We start from the raw sequence: 23949 nt of genomic DNA on the forward strand, positions 1-23949 counted from the left end.
GGTTTCCTCCCACAGTTCAAAGATGTGCAGTTTCGGTTGATTGGCCATGCTAAATTAACCCTAGTGTCACGGGGATTAGTAGGGTAAATATGTGGGGTTATGGGAATAGGGCCTGGGTGGGATTGTGGTCAGTGCAGACACGATGGGCCGAATGGCCTCCTTCGGCACTGTGGGGATTCTATGATTCTGTCTGGGGCGGCACGGTGGCACAGTGGTCAGCACTGCTGCCTCACAGCACCAGGGACCCAGGTTCAATTCCCGCCTTTGGGTCACTGTCTGTGCAGAGTCTGCACATTCTCCCCGTGTTTGCATGGGTTTCCTCCGGGATCTCCAATTTTTTCCCACAATCCAAAAGACGTGCTGGTTAAGTGCATTGGCCATACTAAATTCTCCCTCAGTGTACCCGAACAGGTGCCGGAGTGTGGCAACTAGGGGATTTTCACAGTAACTTCATTGCAGTGTGAATGTAAGCCTATTTGTGACACTAATAAATAAACTTTAGATTTCATGGTTGTGGGAGGGAGGGGAAGGGGTGAGGGCAGAGATCTGGGAGATGGGTCGGACACGGTTAAGTGCCCACGGTGAGAGACTGTGGGAAAAGGCAGATGTGTCAGAAGCGCTATTTTTGAAGGTGGCCTCACTGGAACAGATGCCCTCCACCACAATTTGTTTTCTAATCAGGTATTTATCCAATTCCCCTTTGAAAGCCGTGTAGTCAGTTCGTGAACACAAGGGTTGCGGATGCCGGGGTTTGGGAAGGATGTGTGAGGTGGGAACTGGTTGTAAGTAACTGGTATCTAGATCTTTTCTCGGATCTGCTTTGTTGATAAAGATGCCTCTTGGACAAGCCCTGAGTGACCGAGCGGCAGCAGCGTGCTCTGTAGATGCTCACGATCCCTTCATCAGCTTACAACACCATGTCCCTGTCAGCATCAAAGAACACATTAGGCCAAATCTCCACATTGGGAGAGTATAAAATCTGAAAGAACAGATCATGCTGTTACTATTCATCTCCTGAATATTCATTCTGTGAACATTAACCTCACCGAATCATAGAATTGCTACGGCGCAGACGGAGTCAATTTGGCCCATTGTGTCTGCACCGACTCTCAGCTGCTCCGCCATCTCTTCATTGCCCATGATGAATTCACCTGATTCTAACTGTAAGGGACCTACATTTGTCTTCACCAGTCTTTTTCTCTTCACATATCTGTAGAAGGTTTTGCAGTCAGGTTTTATGTTTTCTGCAAGCCTATTCTCGTATTCTACTTTCCCCTTCCGAAGTAAACTCTCTGTCCTCCTCTGCTGGATTTTAAGTACAGTTTTAAAGTTTATTTATTAGTAACAAGTAATGCTTATTAGTGACAAGTAACACTGCAATGAAGTTACTGTGAAATTCCCCTAGTCACCACATTCTGGCACCTGTTTGTGTCAATGCACCTAACCGGTACGTCTTTCAGATTGTAGGAGGAAACCGGAGCACCCAGAGGAAACCCACGCAGAATCATAGACTCATAGAAACACTACAGTGCAGAAGGAGGCCATTCAGCCCATCGAGTCTGCACCGACCACAATCCCACCCAGGCCCGACCCCCACATATTTACCCACTAATTCCTCTAACCTACGTATCCCAGGACTCTAAGGGGCAATTTTTTTAACCTGGTCAATCAACCTAACCCGCACATCTTTGGACTGTGGGAGGAAACCGGAGCACCCGGAGGAAACCCACGCAGACACGAGGAGAATGTGTTCCCGAGCCGGGAATCGAACCCGGGACCCTGGAGCTGTGAAGGAGCAGTGCTAACCACTGTGCTACCGTGCTGCCCCAGAGATGGGGAGAACGTGCAAACTCCACATTGACGGTGACCGAAGCCAGGAATTGAACCCAGGTCCCTGGTACCGTGAGACAGCAGTGCTAACCACCGTGCCGCCCATTTCTCCCAGTCCTCAGCTTTGCTGCTTTTTCATCACAAATAGGTTTACATTAACACTGCAATGAAGTTACTGTGAAAATCCCCTGGTCACCACACTCCGGTGCCTGTTCGGGTTCGCTGAGGGAGAATTTAGCACGGCCAATGCACCTAGCCAGCACATCTTACAGACTGTGGGAGGAAACCGGAGCACCTGGATGAAACCCACGCAGACATGGGGAGAATGTGCAGACTCTGCACAGACTCCAAGTTGGGAATCGAATCGGGGTCCCTGACGCTGTGAGGCAGCAGTGCCACAGTGCCGCCCATATGTGGGCACACTGGAAAATCTCGGATTGCTCTCCCTGGAGCACAGAACCTTGAAGGGAGATTTGATTCAGGTGTTCAGAACGCAGGTGACTTTTGATAGGATTAAAGACAGAGCAACTATTTCTAGTGGTGGGTGGGCTTGGGAGTACAAATTTCCAATGATTGTCCGAGGAATTACAGGGGAGATGATACTTATATACACAGTGGGCTGATGTGATCTGGAATGCAATGCTTGAATGGGCAGTGGAAGCAGATATAGTAGTAACTTTCAGAAGGGGATTGGTTAAATATGTGAAGGGAAAAATTGCAGGGCCACGGGGAAACAGCAGGGGAGGAGGTTTAATTGGATTTAAAACCAGACAGGCTGAATGGCCTATCTCTGTGCTGTATCATGCTCTGATTCTGTGCTGCCTGTCCCTCAGGAATTAATCGATTCAGGAATCAGTGCTGAGAGCTGGCGACACCACTCACTGTTCTGTCGGGAATTTACCCATTATAAAGCTCGTATTTAATTCCAATTCCAATCTCTGCTTTTTGATGGGGAGTGCAAACTAAATCAAGTAGTGGGAAGCAATACTTTATCTGAGCGCACAACGTATTTGCACAATAACATTGCGATTTATGATTGCTCCTTAATGGACAGTTCTTTCAGAGACGCAGGTGAAGTGCAATGGGACAAACAAAAGCTTTGGTTGCTTTTAAAACCTACAGTCTCCAGCAGCAGTTCTTGCTCTCTAATCGGACATTTGGCTCTAAGTTCAGCCATCTGAAACCAGAGCCATCTAGTTCCGTCTGCATTCACAGTTCCCACTTGGGAATGGGATCTGAAGAACAAATTGGACCTTAAGGAACAGTCCATTTCATCCTGTGGCAAATGGCTTCCTCTGAAATGGTGCCCAGCCCAATATGTTCCAATAGGGTAGGGATGGGAAAGTGGCCCATAAAGTAAATTGATGTCCATTGAACCAGAGAGCGTTCGAAACACAAGAACTGTAAGGCGCAAAAAACCCACCGGAATGCAATTTGCCCAGGAAGTGATTGATTGTGGTGCCTGTCTCTTTAAGACAGCACAGTAGAAAAGGGTCAATTGGTTTGAGGGACCAATGGGAACCGAGAGTGAGTGGTCACCCCAGAGGGTGGAGTCCTCTCTCAGGTGTAATACATTGGGGAGCCATGTAGTAAGCCTGTAAGGACAGGAGCAGCCAGGAAGGCTACTCCACGGTAGCCTTGGGCTGCAAATTTTTAAAAAATACTTTTCCAATTCAATCAAATCAAGTCCAATTCAGAGTCTCAACAAGTTGAGACATTTCCGATCCAGGCTGACAAGACAGAGTATGCGACCCTTTACCCTGTCTTGGGCCTGATCTACATGAGCCAAGCTGATTGGAGTAGGCAGACTTCTCCGCCCCCAAGGCTTGATCTCATTTGCATCTGAGCCAAAAGGCCGAGATGCCGCTTTTAAAAATTGCTTCATGTGAAAATGAAGCTTAAATGCAACCCAACGGCCATTACCAAGTGCAGACCTTCTCGGCCTTTTGGCTAAGATCAAGTGTATGGACGGCAGCCCATGGTCGGCCGCGCTTGGTCGAGGTCATTAGGTTACGCTGAGGCTTCATATGTTTCATATGAAGCAATTTTTAAAAGCGGCATCTCGGCCTTTTGGCTAAGATGCAAATGAGCCCAAGTCTTGGAGGAGGAACCTCCCCCTTCTCCAATCAGCTTGGTTCATGTAGATCAGGCCCAGGACAGGGTGGTTTGGTCGCTCGCCCTGTCTTGTCAGCCTGGATCTGAAATGTCTCAACTTGTTGAGACTCTGAATTGGATTTGATTTGATTGAATTGGAAAAGTATTAAAAAAAAATAAAAATCTGCAGACCACAAGGTCAGAACAGATACTACACTTGATCTTAGCCAAAAGGCCGAGAAGCCTTGGGCTGCAAATCCCTGTACATAGTGTCTCCTTATCAATAAATATCTTTTGTTCCGAATGAAGTATGATGATGTTGCCATAGAGGTGCCACGCTATTATAGTCCACCTTCCCCTGTCTTATGATACAAATATAATGAACTTTAGCTTATTTATTAGTGTCACAAGTAGGTTTACATTAACACTGCAATAAGGTTATTGTGAAAATCTCCTAGCCACCACACTCTGGTGCCTGTTCGGGTACACTGAGGGAGAATTTAGCATGGCCAATGCACCCTAACCAGCACGTCTTTCAGAATGTGGGAGGAAGCCGGAGCACCGGAGGTAACCCACGCAGACACGGGGAGAACGTGCAGACTCCGCACAGACAGTGACCCAAGCCGGGAATCGAACCTGGACCCTTGGTGCTGTGAGGCAGCAGTGCTAACCCACTGTGCCACTGCTGTCACCTCCTCATAACAATCAATCGACAACAGGTGGGGCATACTACCCCAGTGAAGGTTGGACTGGCCAAAAATTTTGATTTTCAAACAAGCGTTCCTGACTCTGAGGGATGTTGCTGGAAATATGGGGTCAATGCAGCAGCTCCTCTCTTTCCTCAGCGATGGGTGAACAATTAAACCAATTCACAGACCACATTTCTGATGCCGTTGGAATCTTCCTGGTGATAGATGGTGTGCCACCTCACCTGCATCTCACTCCACCTAGAACATAGAACATAGAACAGTACAGCACAGAACAGGCCCTTCGGCCCACGATGTTGTGCCGAGCTTTATCTGAAACCAAGATCAAGCTATCCCACTCCCTATCATCCTGGTGTGCTCCATGTGCCTATCCAATAACCGCTTAAATGTTCCTAAAGTGTCTGACTCCACTATCACTGCAGGCAGTCCATTCCACACCCCAACCACTCTCTACCTCTGATGTCCTTCCTATATCTCCCACCACGAACCCTATAGTTATGCCCCCTTGTAATAGCTCCATCCACCCGAGGAAATAGTCTTTGAACGTTCACTCTATCTATCCCCTTCATCATTTTATAAACCTCTATTAAGTCTCCCCTCAGCCTCCTCCGCTCCAGAGAGAACAGCCCTAGCTCCCTCAACCTTTCCTCATAAGACCTACCCTCCAAACCAGGCAGCATCCTGGTAAATCTCCTCTGCACTCTTTCCAGCGCTTCCACATCCTTCTTATAGTGAGGTGACCAGAACTGCACACAATATTCCAAATGTGGTCTCACCAAGGTCCTGTACAGTTGCAGCATAACCCCACGGCTCTTAAACTCCAACTCCCAGTTAATAAAAGCTAACACACTATAGGCCTTCTTCACAGCTCTATCCACCTGGTAGTAGCTTGGAGCTAGCCTCCCAGAAAGAGGCAGGAGGACCATGGACCATCCTGTCACTGACAAACTGACTGGCTGGCAGGTGCCCAGGGTGAGACTTCCTCCTGAGTGAGGGGATGACACATTCCCTCCTCCCCCTGCAATATGAGAGAAAGATCCTGGAGAGTGGGCCGAAAGGCAGTAGGCCGGTCACCCAGTTTATTTTACGAGACCGCCTCCCACCTTCAAATGCACTGGCAGAGGAACATAAAATTCACCCCCAAGTATCATGCAATCTTGCAACACAAAGAGAGGCCATTCAGCCCATTGTGCCTGTGCTAGCTCTTTGAAAGAATTAATCCCACCCACCTACAGTTACACCATAGCCTATTCTCCCACTTCAAAGTACTTGTCCAATTCCATTTTACAAGCTGTTTCCAGGCAGCGCATTCTAGATCACAACAACCTGCTGCCCAGAAAAACACTTTTCCTCATTCCGACACTGCCTCTTTGACTAATTCTCTTAAACCTGTATCCTGTGGTTATTGACCTCCCTGCCACCGGAGACAGTTTCTCCTTATTTACTCTGTCGAAGCCCTTTATGTTTTTCGACACTGCTCCCCTCGCTTTCCCCATGAAACAGAGGTCCCCTTGAACACCATTATCGAGGGTGGTGTGTGGAGAGAGACACCTTGCTCCGGGTGGGAAAAGACAGGATTGTTTGAGGCAACTGTGGGATTGAACTGGAACAGGTGAACGAAAACATTCAAGTAGGAAAGAGGCAAACCATAGAAACCCTATAGTGCAGAAGGAAGCCAATCGGCCCATTGAGTCTGCACCGACCACAATCCCACCCTAACCCCACATAGCTAGTCCCCCTGACACTAAAAGGGCAATTTAGCATGGCCAATGCACCTAACCAGCACATCTTTGGACTGTGGGAGGAAACCAGAGCACCCGGAGGAAACCCACGCAGACAACATGCAAACTCCACACAGACAGTGACCCGAGGCCGGGAATTGAACCCAGGTCCCTGGCGCTGTGAGGCAGCAGTGTGAACCACTGTGCCACAGTGCCGCCAACTGGTGAATGAATGAATGGAGACCAGGCAGAGAAACACCCAGCACCCACCATGCACATTTGGACAAGACACCAAACAGGGAGTTAGCATTCAGCACCGAGTGTTTATCATTAGGCTTTCAAAATGCTGCGGGAAAAAGTAATAACATGCAGCAAAAATGAATATTCATGAAGTGTATGAATGAAAATGAATATTTATTTGACCATGAATATTACACCTATTTGAAAGGACAATGAATACAATGTCTGTTACCCACTACTAACATTCATCATTAGCTTCTCAGAGCAAATATTGTCCTGGTATTATAGCAGAGCTCTGCTGGCTGTTTGAACAATATTTATAATTTAAGGTGTGAGCTTGTCAATCATAGAATCATAGAATCCCTACAGTGCAGAAGGAAACCATTTGGCCCGTCAAGTCTGAGTGGGCCTGGGTGGAACTCGATGGGCCAAATGGCCTCCTTCACTACAGGGATTCTATGACTCTATGAGTCTGAACCAACCACAATCCCACCCAGGTCCTATTCCCAAAACCCTACATATTTACCCTGCTAATATCCCTGACACTAGGGTCAATTTAGCATGGCCAATCAACCTAACCCGCACATCTTTTGGAGAGAACTGGAGCACTTGGAGGAAACCCTGTCAGACACGGGGAGAACGTGCCAACTCCACACAGACAGTGACCTGAAGCCGGGAATCAAACCCAGGTTCCTGGCGCTGTGAGGCAGCAGTGATAACCACTGTGCCACCGTGTCGCTCTAAAAGTCTTGATGTCACATATTAGTACGGACGCAACACAGGCTCTGATCTTAAAATTCAACCACTGCAGTTAGACGGGATAAACAGAACCATCTTGGTGGATTCAATTATCTTCCTTGTTTTCAAATCCCTGCATGGCCCCACTCCTCCCCATCTCGGTAATGTTCTCCAGTGCTACCACCCTCGGAGATCCCTGTGCCCCTCCAATTCAGCCTTCTTGCACACCCCCTGATTTTAATCACTCCCCTTCCAAAGCTGTAAACTCTGGAAATCCCTCCCGAAATGATCCAGCCTCTCTGCAACTCTGAAGATGAGCCTTAAAACCCACCTCTTCAACCAGCTTTTGTGGCTCAGTGTTGAATTTATAACTTGACGATGCTCTTTGGAAACGATGAAGTGCTGCACTGTCAGAGGAGCTCTGCCGAGGTGGGAACGGCAGGACAGAGGGAGCACTGCACTATCCAAAGGCCAGTTACTGAAGCAATACCGGCCCTTGGACGGTGCTGTGGTCCCTCAGCACTGACCTTTCTATCCTTTCTACTATAAACTAGAAAGAGTGCAGAAAAGATTTACTAGGATGCTCCCGTGACTTGATGGTTTGAGTTATAAGGAGAGGCTGGACAAACTGGGACTTTTTTCCCTGGATACTTAGGGGTGATCTTATAGAGGTGTATAAAATAATGAGGGGCATAGATCAGTTCGATAGTCAACATCTTTTCCCTAAGGTAGGAGAGTCTAAAACTAGAGGGCAGAGGTTTAAGGTGAGAGGGGAGAGTTACGGAAGGGTCCAGAGGGGCAATTTGTTCACACAGAGGGCGGTGAGTGTCTGGAACAAGCTGCCAGAGGTGGTAGGAGAGGCAGGTACAATTTTGTCTTTTAAAAAGCATTTAGACAGTTACATGGGTAAGATGGGTATAGAGGGATATGGGCCAAATGGGACTAGCTTAGTGGTTAAAAAAAAGGGGCAGCATGGACAAGTTGGGCCAAAGGGCCTGTTTCCATGCTGTAAACCTCTATGACTCTATGGGCCTGATTTTACCATTTTCATTCTAAGTGCTGAATCTGGGCGCAATTCAGATCCGACTTAGAAATCTACTTTCAGGCGCCCCCATACGCACTTAGCCTGGATAAAAAAATCGCGGGTCCCATTCGCGCTGTGGGCGGGGCTTAGCGTGCGGCCGAAATGATCGGAGCTCTGAACTGCGCATGCGCAGTTGGAAAAAAATTTGAAAAAGTGCGCCCATCTCAGATCGCTCCCGGGCCGCAGAAAGCCGAGAAAGCGGCCCAGGAGCAAAAAGCGGGAGTGATGGCCCCCACAGACATCACTGTCCCCCTTATCCACCCACCCCCCGCTACCCAGACCGGTCGCAACGCCCTGCCCCCTTCCCCCCAACTGATCGCCCGCCGAGTGACAGTGGACCCCCCTATCCCCCTCTCCCCCCCCACCAGAGATCCATTTGCCCCTGCCCCCCCCACTAGTGAGTGATCGGGCCTCCCTCCCACCAGACAACGATCTGGCCTCCCTCCTCCCTCCTCCCTCCCCACCAGAGGTACATCTGACCCGCCTCCTCCTCCTCCCCCTCTCCAACCAGACAACTATCTGGCCTCACTCCTCCCCCTGCCTGCCCCAACCAGAGAATGATCTGACCCGCCTCCCTTCTCCCCCCCCAACCATTGATCTGAGTCAGAGAGCCGTTGGAAGCTCTGAACTTGCTCTTCAGCAGCTGGAGCGCCTGATTCAGACTTTTATTCAGCAGGTCCATTACGACGCGATTCCGGATCGGGGAACGAGGTGGTAAAGGGGGAAATGCTGATAGAGTTGGGTGGGCAGTTCATTAATTCAATTGAAATACATGCAAATACATTTAAATGGCCGTTGCACCCGTTTTGGGCACGAAGCGGATCGCTGCCATTCCTGGGTTTCGGTAAAGTGGCCAACAATTGACAATGGTTTCATGGTCATCAGTAGATTCTTAATTCCAGATTTCTTTTTTTAAATTGAATTCAAATTCCACCATCTGCGTGGCAGGATTCAAATCTGGGTCCCCAGAGCATTGGCTGAGTTTCTGGATTAATAATCTAGCAATAATACCACTAGGCCATTGCCTCACCTGAGAGAATGTTACGTTATGGGTCGTAAAGTTTTGGAGGAACACAGATTAACACAGTCTGGAAGCTGTGTGATTGGCGAGGAGACCATTCGAATGGTTAAGTATGGTATTGGAAGCATGAATGAAGGCTTCAGCAGTAGGGTGGACAGAGGCTAGGTTGGAGACAAGAGAGGTTATGGAAGTGGAAGAGTGGGAGGTCTTATTGGCAGAGGAATTCTCATACTCTGTGTTTAATCAAAATGCAGGTTTGAGTAGAAATCACAGGTCAGCTACAGTTATGTAAGCCAATTGCAGCGATTAGCTCTGAGAGTTACTCACTGTGCCAATAAACCTGATTGCCATTTACATTGTTCTTAAGTGGTGCAGAGTAAACATTCAGTTACCTAACCAACTATTTGGTACTTCAATGAAATGGATTGGGACTCAAACACACTGTTCACTAACTCACTGAACATCAGCACCGTTGGCTTAACACTGGTGAGGTTCCAGATATGTTTGTCTCAGAAAAAAAGCATTGAGGGATATGGGGAGAAAGTGGGTAAGTGGGATTTGGGGATGTGGTGTGTGTACATAGGTAGGGGGTTTATTCTGTGGGAAAAGAAGTGGTAATTGTGACTATTGGTCTTTTATTCCCTAAGAAACGCTTGCTTGCATTAGAATACGGTAGTGTTGAATTCTTCTGCATTTGATTGGGTGAGTCTGTTTACCATTGATGCTTACTGTGCTTGATTGGTAAAGGCTGGGCATGGATTCAGAGTAAAAGAAACAACGCTACAGAAAGAGATGGAAGCGTACAAAGAAACTAGGATCATCTCTACATAACTCTGAGGTATGACATGTACAATAATTACCACGAGGAGGTGAGATACCTAAGCTGATAGAAAAATAATATATTTGTAACTCACTCCTTATGGTCAAAATTCTGAACTTTAATCATAAAACTTTCCATTATAAACGATCATTAATTCCTTCCAATAAACCTGATTGTTTAAACCCGTGTCTGTTATTGATTGAAGTGTTGTCAATCTCACACTTCTCATTCACCACGAAAGCAGTAAACTATTCACTCTATTTATTATTGACTTAAGCTAACAAAGCATATCAATGTTTGATGCTGACAGCCACATTGGCAGGATGGTGGGAAGAGTAGAGAGTGTAAGATTACAAAGAGACTTTGATAGATTAAGTGTGGGCGAAACTCTGGCAGAAGGATTTCAGCGCTGGCAAATGTAAGCGAAATACAAAAAAAACCCCAAAAAGAATAATGGAGTGTTGGTCTTCAGAACTGAAGGGCTAAGATAGAAAGAGAAGGATGTTTTGCCATGGCTGCACAATGTCTCTGTTTAGACCATTTCTTGCTGTGTGCAGTTCTGGGCAGCGCACCTTCAGAAAGACAATACAGGCGAAAAATCTGGTAAAACTCAGCTGGTTGGGCAGCATCTGTGGAGAGAGGAAGGTTTCAGGTCAGTGACCATTTTGACCTTGGAAGGGCACACTTGGGGGTTTTGAAATACAATCGTTACAGTATGTCTTGTCATGATCTAGTTGAAGCTGAACAGAACAAAACTGCAACTGAAGATGCCTGAAGGCCAAGTACATTGATCAAAGATTAACAGGAGAAGATCTTCATCTGGATCCTCATAGAATCATAGAATCTCATTCGGCCCATCGAGCCTGCACCAACAACAATCTCACCCAGGCCCTATCCCCGTAACCCCACATATTTACCCTGCTACTTCCTCTAACCTAAGCATCACAGGACACTAAGGGGCAATTTAGCATAGCCAATCAACCTAACCCGCACATCTTTGGAATGTGGAAAGGAAATTTGGCATGTCAGCTATGACCCTCACCAACTTTTACAGATGCATCATAGAAAGCATTCTTTCTGGTTGTATCACAGCTTGGTATGGCTCCTGCTCCGCCCAAGACTGCAAGGAACTACAAAAGGTCGTGAATGTAGTCTAATACATCACACAAACCAGCCTCCCATCCGTTGACTCTGTCTGCACTCCTCGTTGCCTTGGAAAAGCAGCCAGCATAATCAAGGACCTCACGCACCCTGGGCATTCTCTCTTCCACCTTCTTCCTTCGGGAAAAAGATACAAAAGTCTGAGGTCACGTACCAACCGACTCAAGAACAGCTTTTTCCCTGCTGCTGTCAGACTTTTGAATGGACTTACCTCGCATTAAGTTGATCTTTCTCTGCACCCTAGCTATGACTGTAACATTACATTCTGCACTCTCTCGTTTCCTGCAACTTGCAACTCGGCCAACGTTGTCTACCTGATACGCTGCAGGAAAGGATGTCCTGAGGCATGGTACATTGGGGAAACCATGCAGACGCTGCGACAATGGATGAATGAACACCACTCGACAACCACCAGGCAAGACTGTTCTCTTCCTGTGGGGAAGCACTCCAGCGGTCACGGGCATTCAGCCTCTGACCTTCGGGTAAGCGTTCTCCAAGGCGGCCTTCACGACACACGACAGCGCAGAGTCGCTGAGCAGAAACTGATAGCCAAGTTCCGCATGCATGAGGACGGCCTAAACCAGGATGTTGGATTTATGTCACACTATCAGTAACCCCCACAGCTTGTCTACTGGACTTGCAGAATCTCACTGGCTGTCCTGTCTGGAGACAATACACATCTCTTTAACCTGTGCTTAATGTTCCCTCCACTCACATTGTCTGTATCTTTAAGACCTGGTTGGCTGTAGAGATTTGCTTTCTAATCAGTATTCTGTAACTTGATTTTGTGTCTCTGTGCCCTGTTTGAGAGCAGGTATCCACTCCATCTGATGAAGGAGCAGTGCTCTGAAAGTTAATGGCATTTGCTACCAAATAAACCTGTTGGACTTTAACCTGGTGTTGTTAAAACTCTTACTGTAACTATTAGTTACCCAAGTTACCCACTCTGTACCACAACGGTTTTCATGCATTAACAAGCTGCTTGTTATTTTAGTTAGTCTCTGCACATTGCATTGCATAGATGGTTGTTAGATCATTCAAGTTCCTTAATAGTGTGTATGCGTGTTGTCACTGACTGTTTGTCTGGGTAAAGTTCCCTCTCAGGGGAGTTTAATTTCCTTGGCACTTGCTGATGCTGTGATAATGCTTGTGATTGTTCCATTTCTGGAATTAAGAATCTACTGATGACCATGAAACTATCGTCGATTGTTGTAAAAACCCATCTGGTTCACTAATGTCCTTTAGGGAAGGAAATCTGCCGTCCTTACCTGGTCTGACCTACATGTCACTCCAGAGCCACAGCAATGTGGTTGACTCTCAACTGTTCTCTGAAATGGCTGAGCAAGCTACTGAGTTCAAGGGCAACTATGGAGCAATATATGCTGGCCTTGCCAGCGATGCCCATGTCCCACGAATGTATTTAAAAATTCCATTATTGGGACTGGTGGACCTCCGGGATTGGTGTTCATTCTATACTCTACATTCTATACTCTACCCTGCTATACACTACCCTATAATTTACAGATGCACCATAGAATGCACCTTCGGCCCTCCAAGCCTGCACTGACCATGCTGCCCGACTGAACTAAAACCCTCTACCCTTCCAGGGATCTAATCCCTATCCAATTCATCTATTTGTCAAGACACCTCTTAAAAGTCACTATTGTAGCTGCTTCCACTACCTCCCCCGGTAGCGAGTTCCAGGCACCCACCACCTCTGCGTAAAAAAACTTGCCTCCTAGATCTCTTTTAAACCTTGCCCCTTGCACTATAAACCCTGTGCCCCCTAGTAATTGACTCTTCCACCCTGGGAAAAAGCTTCTGACTATCCACTCTGCCCATGCCCCTCATAATCTTGTAGACTTCTATCAGGTCGCTCCTCAACCTCCGTTGTTCCAGTGAGAACCAACCAATTTTCTCCAACCTCTCCTCATAGCTAATGTCCTCCATACCAGGCAACATCCTGGTAAAGCTTTTCTGTACCCTCTCCAAAGCCTCCACATCCTTCTGGCAGTGTGGCAACCAGAATTGAACACTATATTCCAAGTGCGGCCTAACTAAGGTTCTATAAAGCTGCAACATGACTTGCCAATTTTTAAACATCGGCCCCGGCCGATGAAGGCAAGCTTGAGAGGTCGAGTGTGTTACATAAACAGTGGTTCATCCCGCTCTTAAAGTAGTCATTTCTGAAACATCTGGTCATCAGCAATTCTCAGCACGGTCACCCTATTTTCAGTGTTCATTTTCTGCAAAAATGCATTGACCACAAATCTGGGATCCTGCTATAGGCTGGACTGGGGAAAGGGGGACAAGAATTCTGCTATGAACTGGGTAGAGCTGGACTGCTGATGGCTTCTGTGTGAAAGCAGAGTACTCAAATCTTCAGACAGTTGAATGCCTGCGGTTTTTGCTGCTCACTGTGTAACACCAAACCTAATTACTTGAATTCAGGCCAGAATATAGATCTGACAAGCAACTTTTGAATTGCAATAGACCATTGTGGCTGATTACAGGGAGGGCGATGGCCTAGTGGTATTATCGCTGGACTATTAACCCAGAAACCCAGCTAATGTTCTGGGGACCCGAGTTCAAATCCCACCACGGCAGATGGTGGAATTTGAATGCAGCAAAAAAAATCTGGAATTAAGAATCTACTGATGACCATGAAACCATTGTCAATTGTTGGAAAATCCACCTGGTTCACTAATGTCCTTTAGGGAAGGAAATCTGCTGTCCTTACCTGGTATGGCCTACATGTGGCTCCAGAGCCACAGCAATGTGGCTGAATCTCAATTGCCCTCCAAGGGCAACTAGGGATGGGCAATAAGTACTGGCCAACCAGCGATGCCCATGCCCCATGAATGTATAAAAAAAGCATCAGCAGCCGATGGATTTGCTAATAAATGGTTGCTAAGTGATGTGGAGCTGCTTTGAAAAACACAGAAACATTGCACGCTAGCGGAGACTAATAATTCCTGTAATCAGTTTCCTGTTGGCCGCCTTCGCTTCTCTAACATGAGATTTATCATTTAGCCGAAACACACAATTTCACAATCCATAAATTCTGACTAACTATAAACTCACAGCTAAATCTGTGCTGTCACACCGAGGGGGGATGTCGATAGGTTCTGTATGGGGGATGAAGAACAACACAGCTACATGGCAGGGTGGAATCATTCTCATGTTCACTGACAGTTTCAAAGTGGTGACTCCACTGTCAGAATTCTCTGGCTGTTCACTCCCCACTGCTGCCGCCAGGGAAGATGGCGGAATTGGCGCTCAGTCTAGTGTCCGTTCACTGCAGCGGGGCGGGAGAATCCCGCTAGCGTGGACGGCCGGAGAATCCTACCCCACATCTTGTTGGGGCAGAATGATTTTTTTTTTCAAATTTACTCTTTCGTGGGATGTGTGTTGTAATGACTTTAATTAGGCAATTGAGGTGGGCCTGTTAGAATGTGAACTCCTTGATTAAGGGCCAATCAGGGAGCCTCTTGCTTTGTATTTAAAGGGACTTGTAAATAAAGGGATTTTGGTGGAGGAACTTCTGCCTCCGAGGACTTATTACAAGTGTTTCACTGGCAAAGCCAGCGTTTGTTGCCCATCCCTTGAACTGGGTGGCTTTCTAGACCATTCCAGAGGGCAACCACTTTGCTGTGGGTCTGGAATCCCATGTAGGCCAGACCAGGTAAGGACAGCAGGTTTCCTTTCTTAAAGGACGTTAGTGAATTAGTTGGGTTTTTATGACAATTGACGATAGTTTCATGGTTACCAATACTGATACTAGCTTTCAATTTCAGATTCTTCCCCTGATTGAATTCAAATTCCACCCATTGCTGTGATGGAATTTGGACCTGTATCCCCGTGCCTGGGCCTCTGAATTACTAGCCCAGTGACATTACCACTTCAACATCGTCTCCCCATTAATGATTTTTAAAAATGTATTATTGAGTACATCTTATTTCTTAACCTCTCCAATCATACCCAAGCCTGTAGGACAGTGATATATCTCTGGAGGGCATCAATGGCCATCACCAAGAAGAGCTCGCCAGTCCGACAGAGTGAGCCAGCTGGGCCCCGAAGGGCACATTTGCCAGACTGGGCCTGTGGCCGGTGGTGAGAGAAGCAACATGAGGGACTCATCCTCCCAAATCTACCTGGCGCAGTTATATCTCTCCGCAACAGCATCTTTGGGAATGATTACCGCACAGACCTTGTGGTGAATAAGTTTTGTCTTCACGCTGTGCATATCCTCCATTGTATTGTTGTCAATGGAATAGATTCAGAACATACCTAGCAGTCAAACTGGCCAGCGATGTGGCCATACTGAGCCGCCAACAGCAGGAAGGTTGCATCCCACCCACAATCAGTAACCTCGCAGCCTGTTTTACTCCTCCACATTTGACATACTGTCCTGCATCAAGGCGAGGGAGAAATAACGCTCAGAGTTCCCGCTTTTGACCGGTTGATGTTGTCTGGAAAGTGTGATGGTGTTTGGGCAATCGTTGAAGGCAGGGTTTTGCGTTGCTGTCAGCTGATCAGCAAGTGACTACCCTGACATTAGACCTTAAGCTTTATGGCCAGTTCCTGACAGGTTGCTGGTGGCTCTATTGGGTCATTCTTCAGTAACCACCTTTCATAGAATCCCTGCAGTGCAGAAGGAGGCCATTCAGCCCATCGAGTCTGCACCGATCACAATCCCACCCAGGCCCTATCCCCACAACCCTACTTATTTGCCCTACTAACCTCTCCTACTAACACCCTCGACACTAAGGGGCAATTTAGCATGGCCTAACTCACACATCTTTGGAGTGTGGGAGGAAACCGGAGGACCCGGAGGAAACCCACGCAGACATGGGGAGAATGTGCAAACTCCACACAGACAGTGACCCAAGCCATGAACCGAACCCGGGTCCCTGGCGCTGTGAGGCAGCAGTGCTAACCACTGTGCCACCATGTCCCCCCCCCCCCCCCCCGCCCTCCTCTGGGACTGGTTTGGCAGCACAAGATGTGGCTAGTATATATCCAAAATTCTGTGTAAGTCTGAAATGTTACTGGCAGCGAGGGCTGCATATGATTCTCTAAGGATCACCAACTCAGAATAGCAAAAATGTTTTTATTTATTCCCAAACAGGCCTCTGCACATTTCAGGGACAATATCAATACAAATTATCTCCCATGTGAAGGGATAAAATGGCTGACACACATTGACTTAAAATGGCTGACATGTAGTAACATAAAATGGGAATATCCATTGACATGAAATGGCTGATGCGCATTGACTTCTAAAGCTTGATGTGTATTAACATAGAATGGCATATCTAACAGGCATGAAGTAAAGGAGAGATTAGTTTGAATTCGAATCTTAGACGGACACTTCACTGCAGCCAGGTTGCCAAGGCAACAATGAGAGGATGTTGCTGGAAAGGCAATGCACTATGGTGGAAGAACAGAGATTTGCCCATTGTTAACTACAATGTAAACACAAAAGACCGAGTCGGCAAGGGAGTAGATAAGGTTATAATATGTGCTGTTTATAGATATGACTGTAAGAAATAACACATTTAACTACAGGTGAGTTAGGGATAATAAAGGCATTGTTGAATTGTGAGAAAACCTCTCCATAAAACTGCTGAGGTTGGATGGTTAATTGAAAATTTCAAGGTTGAAGTTTTTGGAATTGTGTTGAGGGAGTAAGAGTTACAGAGCAAAGGCGGGTACTGCAGGTGGTGGAACAGGCTTCAGGAGCTGATGTTGTCCTTGTTAATCACAGATTCCAGCTGATTTTTGCTGCTTCCCCGTCAGGTAAACAGATGGATCACTAAACGAGGCTAACTGTTTGCAGAGGCAGGAGGGAGCAGAGTTGTCAAAACTGATTGACGAAAGAACCTGGAGGGAGAACTTGTTTCCTCAGAATCACAGAATTATTACGGTGCAGAAGGAGGCCATTTGGCTCAACATGTCTGCACCGGCTCTTCGAATGAGCAGCTCAACTGCTGCCATTCCCAGCCTTCTCCCCGTAACCCTGCACATTCTTCCTTTTCAGATACCAATCTCATTCCCTTTTGAAAGCTTGAAACACTCTCAGGCAGAGCACTCCAGACTCTAAGGGGTGAATTTTCCTGTTCTGCCCACCACGGGAATCGTAACGGGCGAGGGGCGGACCATGGAAAGGTCCGTTGACCTCGGGCAGGATTTTCCGGTTCCGGGGCGAACGTGGCTGGAAAATCCCACCCTAAGTTTTTCCTCATATCACTTTTGTTTCTTTTACTAATCACTTGAAACCTGTGCCCTTTCATTCTCGATCCTTTCACGAGTGGGGACAATTTCTCCCTGTTTGCCCCACAAAGACGCCTAATGATTTTGAAGACCTCCATCAAATCGTCTCTCAGTTTTCCTAAATTCTTCAATCTTGCCTATGTCCTTCTGAATTTCTGCGTTATTCCTCCCCTCACAGTTCACAATGCTTCCGAGTTTAGCAAACTTTGAAATTGTACCCCTGTAAGTCCAGACCTCGGTCATGAATATAAATCAGGAAAAACATTTAAGGGTTCCAACACAAACACCTGAGGAAGTGCATGACAAAACATCTTCCAGCAAGGAAAATATCCATCAATCCATACCCTTTGTTTCCTGTCATTCTGCCAATTCCATGTCCATTTTGCTACTATTCCTTTATTCCCACGTGCGATAACTTTTTACACAACACTGTTGGGCAGCAATGTATCAAGCACCTTTTGGAATTGTAGACCTCATCAATTAGAATATTGTCCTCATCAACCCTTCTTGTCATCCCGGCAACGTGATTTTTCCCTTAAACAACCTATGCTGGCTTTTCTTCATTAACCCACATGTTTCCATGTGACTCTTAATTTTGTCCTGAATTATTCTTCCTCGAAGTTTCCCACCGCTGAAGTTAGACTGACCAGCCTGTAATTGCCGGGCTTATCTTCACAGCCTTTTTTGAATGGGGTTGTAATTTTTTTTATTATTCATTCGTGGGACATGGGCGTCGCTGGCTGGCCAGCATTTATTGCCCATCCCTAGCTGTCCTTGAGAAGGTGGTGGTGAGCTGCTTTCTCGAATCGCTGAAGTCCACATGCTATGGGTTGACCCACAATGTCATTAGGGAGGGAATTCCAGGATTTGACTCTGTGACTGTGAAGGAACGGCGATATATTTCCAACTCAGGATAGTGAGTGGCTTGGAGGGGAACTTGCAGATGGTGGTGCTCCCATGTATCTGCTGCCCTTGTCCTTCTAGATGGAAGTGGTCATGGGTTTGGAAGGTGCTGCCTAAGGATCTTTGGTGAGTTACTGCAGTGCATCTTGTAGATAGTACACACAGCGGCTACTGAGCATCTGTAGTGGAGGGAGTGAATGTTTGCAGATGTGGTGCAAATCATGCAGGCTGCTTTGTCCTGGATGGTGTCAAGCTTCTTGAGTGTTGTGGGAGTTGCACCTATCCAGGCAAGTGGGGAGTATTCCATCACACTCCTGACTTGTGACTTGTAGATGGTGGACAGGCTTTGGGGAGTCAGGAATGAGTTACCTGCCGCAGTGTTCCTAGCCTCTGACCTGCTCTTGTAGCCACTGTGTTTATGTGGTGAGTCCAGTTGAGTTTCTGGTCAATGGTAACCCCAAGGATGTTGACAGTGGGGGATTCAGTGATTGCTACACCATTGAATGTCAAGAGGTGGTGGTTAGAATGTCTCTAACCACCGTCCCTTGACACTCAATGTAAGCCTACTTGTGACACTAATAAATACAATTAAACTTAAAAACTCTTCACTGAAGTGAACACTTTGTTCAACTCTATTTTCCTGCAAATATTTGATTCCAGTTTATTTGGTTCAGACCCATCCTTACTCCATTGAAGCTGTATTTCCCCCCCCCTGCCACTTACTCTAGATGTTCTTTTCCAGAGTTAACCCAAACCTTATGACACAATGATCCCTGATCCCTAAATGTTCTCCTACTGATAGTTAATCAACTTGGCCCACTTTATTCCCAGCTCTGGCCATGCCATCTTTCTTGTTGGGCTAGAAACATAAAAACATAGAAACTAGAAGCAGAAGGAGGCCATTCGTCCCTTCGAGCCTGCTCTACCATTCATTTTGATCATGGCTGATCATCAAATTCGATATCCTGATCCCCCCTTCTCCCCATATCCCTCGATCCCTTTAGCCCCAAGAGCTATATCTAATTTCTTCTTGAAATCAGACAACGTTTTGGCCTCAACCACATTCTGTGGTAGTGAATTCCACACATTCACCACTCTCTGGGTGAAGAAATTTCTCCTCACCTCAGTTCTTAAAGTTTAACCCCTTATCCTCAAACTATGACCCCAAGTTCTGGATTCCCCCAGCATTGGGAATATTCTTTCTGAATCTACCCTGTCTAATCCTGTTAGAATTTTATAAGTTTCTATGAGATTCCCTCTCGCTCTTCTAAACTCCAGTGAATATAATCCTAACCGACTTAGTCTCTTCTGATATGACAGACCTGCCATCCCAGGAATCAGCCTGGTAAACCTTCGCTGTACTCCCTCTATAGCAAGGACACCCGTCCTCAGATAAGGACACCAAAACTGCACACAGTCTCCAGGTGTGGCTTCACCAACACCCAATACAATTGCAGCAAAACATCCCTATCCCTCTACTCAAATCCTCTCACTACTGAAGAAAATTTCCTGAACACACTCCAGTAATTCTTGTGCCCCCTCTACCTTCAGACTACCTGTACTACCATCCCATTCCGTTTTGGATAATTAAAGTCTCCCATTATAACGACTCTATCGCTTTTGCACCCCTCTGTAATTTCTTAGCAAACTTGTTTCTCTACATCCCTCCTAATGGCTGGTAGCCATTAGACAGCACCGAGCAAGGTAATTACACCTTTTCTGTTCCCGAGCTCTTTGACACAATGGGCCTGATTTTACCATTTTCATTCTAAGTGCTGAACCTGGGCGCAATTCAGATCCGACTTGGAAATCTGTTCTCAGGCGCCCCCGTACACACTCAGCCTGAAAAAAAAATCATGGGTCTGAATCACGCTGTGGACGGGGCTTAGCGCGCCTGAAACGATCGGAGCTCTGAACAGCGCATGTGCAGTGTGAAAACAAATTTGAAAAAGCGCACCCGTGCCAGATCGCTCCCGGGCCGCAGGAAGCGGAAAAAGTGGCCCGGGAGCGAAAAGCGGGAGTGGTGGCCCCCACAGACATCACTGTCACCCTTATCCACCCACCCCCCCGTTACCCAGACTGATCGCGACCCCCTGCCCCCTTCCTCTCCACCGATTGCCCGCAGAGTGGCAGCGGGCCCCCCTGACCACCACCCTCCCCACGCCCCCGCCCCCCCCCCCCCACCAGAGATCCATCTGGCCTCCTCACCCCACCAGAGATCGATCGGGCCTCCCCCCACTCCCACCAGAGATACATCTTACCCGCCTCCCTCCATTCCCACCCCCTCACCAGAGAATGATCTGCCCTCCTCCCCCCCCTCAAACCAGAGAATGATCTGCCCTCCCCCCCCCCCCATACCAGGGAATGATCTGACCCGCCTCCCCCCCACCACTGATCTGAGTCAGAGAGCCGTTGGAAGTTCTGAACTCGCTCTTCAGCAGCTGGAGTGCCCGATTCAGACTTTTATTCAGCAGGTTCATTACGGCGCGATTCCGGATCGGCGAACACGGTGGTAAAGGGGGAAGTGCTGATAGAGTTGGGTGGGCAGTTCATTAATTTAATTTAAATGCATGCAAATGCATTTAAATCGCCGTTGCGCCTGTTTCGGGCGCAAATCGGATCGCAGCCATTCCCGGGCCTTTGTAAAGTGGCAATCTGCGCGGACGCGGGCGCAGATCATGTTAATGGCCTCACGCCCGACTTTACCACGTTTTCACGCCTGGTTTGGTAAAATCGGGCCCAATGTATTGTTTATGGTCTGGAATGCACTGCCTGAGGGGACGGTGGAAGTAGATTCAACAGTAACTTGCAAAATGGAATTGGATAAATATTAACCGGGTGACTTAGTGTACTGAGCTGCTCAAAAGTAATGAAATTATGTATTTATGTAATTAAATTATTGATGTGCAGGTAGAGGAAAGATCTCCTAACCTTCCAGTCTTTAATGAAAGTTGCTGACATTAGGCTTAGACCTGTTAACTAACAAAGTGCAGCAGTAGAATATTACAACCTCCGTTACGTAAGGATACAGATTTCCAAGCCAATTGTCACAGCATTCCCTGGGAGTGTCCAGCAAAAGCCCCTCCGGTTCCATCGAGTTTCACCTGATAACTAACAACCCTGAGCAGAAAGGATGGGTATTGAGTGATAAGGACTGAATTGGCATTGGATCTATGTGCCCTTGGCCCTCACACATGCACATACATGTACATGCTCATACATAAAGCATACACATGTACAAAATGCATGCATATGTATACACACACTTACACACACACATACATAGATAAGGTAAGGATGAAGTCACCATAGTCCCAGCTGACCATAGGCTGCTCTACTGTTTGAGGGGGAGAGCTGACTGTTGGTGATTTAACCTGATGATCACCATACCTCAGGAGACGGGTAAGGTTGAGAAGGCAGGGCCTTCATGAATAATCTCAGCCGGTACGGGAATTGAACCCACAGTATTGGCATTGCTCTGCATCACGAACCAGCTGTGCAGCCAACTGAGCTACACCGATTCCCCCCACATACACATAAATGCACACATCTGCACAGATGACCACATATTCAGGCATGCATACAATCACACATATGCACATACACATACACACATATGCATATTTACACATATATGCACACATATGTGTGCTCACATGCATAACCATGTGTACGTACATATGTACACACTGCCTGAGCCCACACATTGCACACTACATACATGCATATACGTAAACAAAGCTGTTCTCCTGAGCAAACATGCAAGTGCGCACACATACACACATACATGCAATTATATGTACACGTGGGTGCAGGTCAAAATCTTGGAACTCCCCTCCTAACAGCACTGTGGGTGAAACTACACCAGATGAACTGCAGAGTTCAAGAAGGCAGCTCGCCACCACCTTGGCATGGGGAATTAGGGATGGATAATAAATGCTGGTGTAGCCAGTGAAGCATACATCCTGTGAATGAAGAAAAATGTATACTCAGAAACATGTATGCATACACACATACATATTCATGTCGGATACATGCATGCACACATACTGCAAAACTATGCAATAACAACAAGGATCATATCAACATCTTACAAATGAATGAAGCTTTTACACCCTATTAAAAGAGAAATATCTTCTTTAACGTAATTATGATGAAGTAATTTCCACTGATATTAAGTCCGACATACTCTGCGAATCTATCCGCTGAAGTATTTGTATAATTTATTCATACAAATGCTAATGAAGGGCCCACTGGATTATTTTATGTAAATTGCCTCTAATTTGTATCCATTTCCCTTCCTGCTGCTAATGGCTGGAATAACTGAATGGGCTTAAATTAGTTATTTTTTAACATCAAGTAAACTTTTTTTTCTGTTCCATAAGATCATGAATTCGACCAAATGTTGAAACCATGAAATGCTTCCTGTAGTAACTCAGGAAGCTGACTGGAAAGGAACAATGTTTTATTCTTAAATCTAAAGGTGGAGTCTGAATCATTAAATGGTTTCAAGAAGGAAATAGTTATGTTTCTGATTTTTAAATAAATGGGTTAAAGGGATATGGGGAACAGATGGGGAGGTGGATTGGAGACCAGGGAGAGATCAGCCAGGATTTGATTGAGTGGCTGAGCAGGTTGGAAGGGCTTAATTGCCTATTTCTGCGCCTAATTTTTATGTTCTTATGTTCCTGAACCACAACCCTATGATGCTGGATAAATGAGTCCCGTCTGGGACGACAGTTCACTAGGACCCGCTCAGGGGTCTGCATTATCAAGGGCTCGAGTGTCAAGTTCCATCTGGGAAACTCGTATTCCACAGGTTAGAGGGAAGTGATGACCTCGTTGTATTATCGCTAGACCATTAAACCAGAAACTCAGCTAATGTTCTGGGGACCCGGGTTCAAATCCCACCGTGGCAGGCGGCGGAATTTGAATTCAATAAAAAATATCTGGAATTAAGAATCTACTGATGATCATGAAACCATTGTTGGAAAAAACCCATCTGGTTCACTAATATCCTTTGGGGAAGGAAATCTGCCATCCTTACCTGGTCTGGCCTACATGTGACTCCAGAGCCACAGCAATGTGGTTGACTCGCAATTGCCCTCCAAGGGCAACTAGGGATGGGCAATAAATGCTGGCCCAGCCAGCGACGCCCATGTCCCACAAATCAATAAAAAAATAATGCCCTCTCACTGTAGATAAATTCTCATTGTTAAATTTACCCCTGAGTTCTTTAAAGTTTCCCCATTGGAGTCAGAGACTGATCATTTGTGAGGACAACAGAAACAGCCCCATTGATCCCACATTCATCCGAATTAAATGTGTTAATGGAACTCCTGCCTAATATTATG

General features: G+C 46.6%; 1 pseudogene; it reads right to left on the reverse strand.

The window, feature by feature from the left end:
• Positions 1-4058: 4058 nt before the first annotated feature.
• Positions 4059-4171, reverse strand: LOC144505686 (U2 spliceosomal RNA; annotated as a pseudogene).
• Between the last annotated feature and the right edge of the window lie 19778 nt (positions 4172-23949).

This window comes from Mustelus asterias, chromosome 16, assembly GCF_964213995.1.
Source record: "Mustelus asterias chromosome 16, sMusAst1.hap1.1, whole genome shotgun sequence".
Taxonomy (NCBI): Eukaryota; Metazoa; Chordata; class Chondrichthyes; order Carcharhiniformes; family Triakidae; genus Mustelus; species Mustelus asterias.